The sequence below is a fragment of the Theropithecus gelada genome, chromosome X (genome assembly GCF_003255815.1).
Source record: "Theropithecus gelada isolate Dixy chromosome X, Tgel_1.0, whole genome shotgun sequence".
In the NCBI taxonomy this organism is placed as follows: Eukaryota; Metazoa; Chordata; class Mammalia; order Primates; family Cercopithecidae; genus Theropithecus; species Theropithecus gelada.
In genome coordinates this window covers 124,917,731-124,923,171 of record NC_037689.1, presented here as the reverse complement: position 1 = coordinate 124,923,171, position 5,441 = coordinate 124,917,731, and the positions used below count along the sequence as shown (strand labels likewise).

The window sequence follows — 5,441 nt, the reverse complement described above, 5'->3', positions numbered from 1 at the left end:
CTATAATGATTGTTAAATGAAAATTTTTACAAGGCTTGTAATTGTACTTTTGAGCAGGATTATCTTGATAACAGAAGCTCCAGAAATAAAAGTCACAATAGTCACATAGAAAACCAAAGATGAAAGGAATTTTAAAATTCCTTAGTAGAACAACTTGCTAACTGAATTTTATGGGCAATGATATTCAATTGCTCCTTTTTTTTAGCAGTCAAATCCTGTTTTCAAATAAAAGATTTTGCAGAGCACCAATTTATAAAATAGCTAAGAGCAGAGTTCACCATGCTGTGCAACAGATTGCCAGAATGAATTACTTCTAATCGAACCTTTTATTCTTTCACCAACAACTCCCGTTTACTAGGAGATTTTCTAGACCCCACATATAAATGAGATGATATGGTGTCCGACTTACTTCACTTGACATAATATCTTCTAAGTTCATCTATGTTGTCTCAAATGACAGAATTACCCGTTGCTTTCTTTTCAAGACCAAAATAGTATTTCATTGTGAATATATATCACCTTTAAAAAAATCATTCATCTGTTGATGGACATTTCAGAGTTTCCAAATCTTAGCTATTGTGTATGATACTGCAGTTATGTTAACTAAAATGTATTGTGTAATTTAAAACAGCTAACAGAGAAAATGTTAAATATTCTCACCAAAAAGAAATGATATTTGAGGTGATGTATATCATAATCAGCCTGATTTAATCATTCTACAATGTATACATGTATTTAAAAACTACATTGCAACAATTATACACACACATACACACACACACAATTATTCTTTGTCAACAAAAAATAAAATAATTTCCTTTAATAAATTAGAGTTGCTTTATTGAAGCAAGGATAGTTCTCCCTTTCCCTTCATCTCTTGGCATCATCAAAGGCCTGATTCCTCTTAAAAACAAAATAAACTTAATCTAACTGTGTCAAGAATTGGTTCCTTCTGTTGGGTCTCACTGACTTCAAGAATGAAGCTGTGGACTCTCGCTGTGAGTATTACAGTTCTTAAAGATGGTGTGTCTGGAGTTTGTACCTTCAGATGCTCAGATGTGTCTGGAGTTTCTTCCTTCCGGTGGGTTCGTGGTCTTGCTGACTTCAGGAGTGAAGCCGCAGACCTTTGCAGTGAGTGTTGCAGCTCTTAAAGGTGGTGCAGACCCAAAGAGTGAGCAGCAGCAAGATTTATTGTGAAGAGCGGAAGAACAAAGCTTCCACAGCGTGGAAGGCCCTGCCCACATCCTGCTGATTGGTCTATTTAACAGAGTGCTGATTGGTGTGTTTACAATCCTTTAGCTAGACACAGAGCACTGATTGGTGCATTTTTACAGAGTGCTGATTGGTGCATTTACAATCCTTTAGCTAGACAGAAAAGTTCTCCAAGTCCCCATCCAACCCAGAAGCCCAGCTGGCTTCACCTCTCATAACGACAGACTTCTCTACTTTGTAGAAGTCATCATTCAAATAAATATATCTAAGGAAATGTGAATAGTCAATGTAGATAATCCAGACTCTTTTGGTGGCCTTAGAGCATTGTATAATGAGTAAAAGTGTCTGTCCCACACAGATCTGGAAGCCATAAGTTTTTCAACTATCTGATCAAAGATTAAGCCCCAGAGAAAATACTTTTGATTTCCTGGCTCTTATTTTAAAATCACACCATAACGTTGGATGGGAATCCATTATACATCAATAATAATGACACTCAATGCTTAATATGTCTTAATATAATTTATTCTATACAAAAATGCTACCTAAAATATTTTGCATGTTAGGAGTTGATAACTAATAACTCTTCAGAGTATGCTTCCATTCTAATGGCCCTTTGTTGCTGAAAATCTATTTTATTAGAGAAATAATGTTCATGTAACACAAAATTGACCATTTTAACCACCCTGAAGGGTACAATTCAGTGGCTTTTAGTATATTCACAATGTTTTATTACCATTACCACTGATTCTAGAACATTTTCATCATCCTAAAAAGAAACTCTGTACACATTAAGTTGTTACTCCCCATTTTCCCTCACTCAGCCCCTGGAAACCACTACTCTGCTTTCTTTCTATATAAAATTGCCTATTCTGGGCACTTCACAAAAATAGAATCATACAATATGTGGCCTTTTGTATCTGGCTTCTTTCACTTAGTGTAATGTTTTTGAGGTTAATCTCTTATGTAGTTTGTTCATTCATTTTCACAGATTTACAATATTCCATTGTATGGCTATGCCACATTTTATTTAGTAGGTGATGGCCATTTAGTTTGTTTCCATTTTTCAGCTACTGTAAAAAATGGTGCTATGAACATCTGGGCAAAAGTTATTTTAAAAACATATGCTTTAAGTTATCTCAAGTATACAATTAAGAAGTACTCACATTGACTTGTAAGGAAATTTTATGTTTACATTTTATCAAAGAGCCAGTGTGTTTTCTGTTGTAACACCACCATTTTTTATTCTCATTAGCAATGTACAGGTGTTCCAATACCTCCACATTCTTATCAACAATTCTTATTTCCTGTTTTTTTTTTTTTATTATGACAAATATGGTGGGTGTGAAGTGGCATATGACTTTGATTTGCACTTCCATAATGACTAAAGATGTTGAACCTCCATCTTTTTTTATTTCAGTATTTTATTTTTGTTAATGATGGGAATGTTTCTCAGTAAATTTAAGCAATCAACTTTATAACAGGGAAGGATAAGCTAGGGTTAGACGTAGAAAAGTTAATGTACAGTATCTTGAAATTGTAAGGAGAAAAGTGTTTGAATGAAATTTTATCTATCTTTGTTAGCCAAACAATATTAAAATAAGAAAATTTTGAATAGAAAACTGTACCTGGTTCTCATATTTCAAGCATAAAAACATTTTAAATAAAACTTCTACTTTTTGGATCTATTTAAGTAATTTTAAAATAAAAAGTAGTATGTGAATTGTAGAGTGTAGCTAATGAAAACATTAAATAATATAATTTTAAGAAGCAATTAGCTATTCCACATGAAATAAAATCAATGATTACATAAATTCAACATGATTATGATGACAAAAGCAAAAATACAAAGTGTAATCATTTTTAGCTCCTTGTTTAACACATATATTAATACATTTCCCAAAATCAAACAAAATAACACCAACATCTACTAATACCACAATCACAATGAAACTCCTAAAACTTACTTAATTATTAACATCTTAAAAATCTAACGCTCATATGAATTATATAATCAAGCATATTTTCTAGCTGTGCAAACTAGTGAAAACACAGTCTTCTTCAGGATTCTCTAGAATTCATAATTCAACTCATGTTGAACCCCACAATTCCTGTTGACTTTGGTGAATCTACTGAGCAGGCCTTCATTTACCAGAACATAAGCATATACTCATCGCAACTTTAGAAAGAATAGAAGGCCTTCATACTTGTTTGTTTTCAATTATATCTCATCATTAATTCTGTGCAGAGTTATGTTTTCTCGACTTAATATTTTTGCAACTTTTTAATTTTTTTCATTTTTTTCTATGTATTTCAACCCTTCTAACTGCAGCTGATTCAGCTTTTCGTTTTGACTTTCATCTAGAGTTATGTTTTCACACATTACAGGATTGAATATAAAATAGGTATCAGGAGGTAACAGACCATCAAGCATTATACAGACTGCTTCTATATCTGTAGCACTGTTGATAACATTAGCAAGTTTGGTTTTCAAGCTTGTGTGTATCACAGTGTTTTTCATATCACTCTCCAAATGTCCAGTGTCCAGACATACTGTGTACTCTAATGGAATATCCGGCCAAAGATATTTACGCTCATGCATTGGTAATGCCAAAGAGTTATTCAGAAGCAAACCTCCACCGTGATGAAGATCATTTCCCAATGCGTATTCTCCAAAGTAGCCTGGAGCAGCAGATGAGGCTCTAATGGCCTGCCACATTTTATACTGACAGCCTCTGAAATGACAGTTGATTCCAGCAAAATGGCCATAGTTTCTATGTTTAGAGACAACAAATTATAGTTTCTAAGCACTTTAGCTTCTAAAACACCAGAATACTTTTGTGTTATCCTCTGTTTACTATGATACTTACAGCAGTTACCTTAAGGCATGTGTGGTTTCTTGCTGTTGCAATCAATAGTGCAAATCACATTCTATTTTTCAGAATGTTTCCCCACATTTGACTGCTATAAAATGCATGGCTTCAACTCATTTTAACTTTTCCAACAATGAAATTTTGTGAAAATACATCTGATCCTAATGTTTTATAAAGTTTCTCGCATTCATCAAAAGGCATATGAAAAAATCCCGACATGAAAGCTAATATGGCACCTGTGCTTACATCACAAATATAATGAAAGAGCTGATCAACTGGTTTCTGAGTTAGTTCAACTAATTTTCATATTGTCTGCAGAGCAACCACATAACTTGTTCCTCCATCATCAAATGTGAAATTGGGATTCCTCTCCCTTGCACTGGACACACGAAAATTTTAAAGCCAAAATTTATCTAAGTGCAGCCTAAAGTGTTTCACCTTTAATTTGTCTCAGCCAGAATAAATGTGGAATAATTATTTCTTTAACAGAAACTCATTTCCTTCAATATAATCTAGATGATGAAAATTCAGTTCTACAACCCCAGTAATACAGGACTTCAGGTCAGTTGTTTTTCTCAATAGCTGAACTAACACCCAGGTTCTGTTATCAATATTCACCCTTGCAATAATAATTTCTCCTTGAAGAGATAAATGGTTGTTCTTCTCTGCATTTTTGTCTTTGCTGATAGCCTGCTCCATTTGAGTAGGCTTTTCCTATTTTTCTAAGTGTCTCTTTAAATCATAATTTAAACTGGGGACAAGTCCACCAATATTCCACCTACAAAAGATTATACAATTTCACTGGGATGAAAAAGAAAGTAATACTTTGTTTAGTTGAAACAAGAACTTCAGGTATTGCAATAGGATTTGAAGGATTTTCCACAGTATCTAAAGAAGATTCTGAGCCAGACTTATCAGTCAGTATGTCCAGATCTGAAGAACTTAATTTCCCTTCTTCAACCCACTTACCTTCAAGTTCTGATTTGTCCTGGAATTGTTTTTTTTTTTTTTTTTTTTTTTTTCCACCTGTTTTTTCGAGACACATTTTCCTCACATTTGAAATAAGAGTTAACATAATTTGATGAAAAGTAGAATGGCTCTTTAAGTTTTGTGGTTATATTAGTCACATAATAAAAAAGATAACATATCTCCTTTTTATGTCTAATCTGGCATTTCTCTTTTGGAAAAGAACACTTTTCTATTTATTTTTCAGATTTTTTTTCAGAGATTGTATGTCCTGTTTTACTTTTCTTTTTGGTTTGTTTTAACCAGTCATTATTTGATACTTTTCTTAATATTTGAGAATTTCTCTTGAATTGAACTAAACGTGAAATAATTTCATTCTGATTGCCAAAA

General features: G+C 33.0%; 1 pseudogene; it reads right to left on the bottom strand.

Annotated features, from left to right (window-relative positions):
- Positions 1–3,360: 3,360 nt before the first annotated feature.
- Positions 3,361–4,304, bottom strand: LOC112615267 (annotated as a pseudogene).
- Between the last annotated feature and the right edge of the window lie 1,137 nt (positions 4,305–5,441).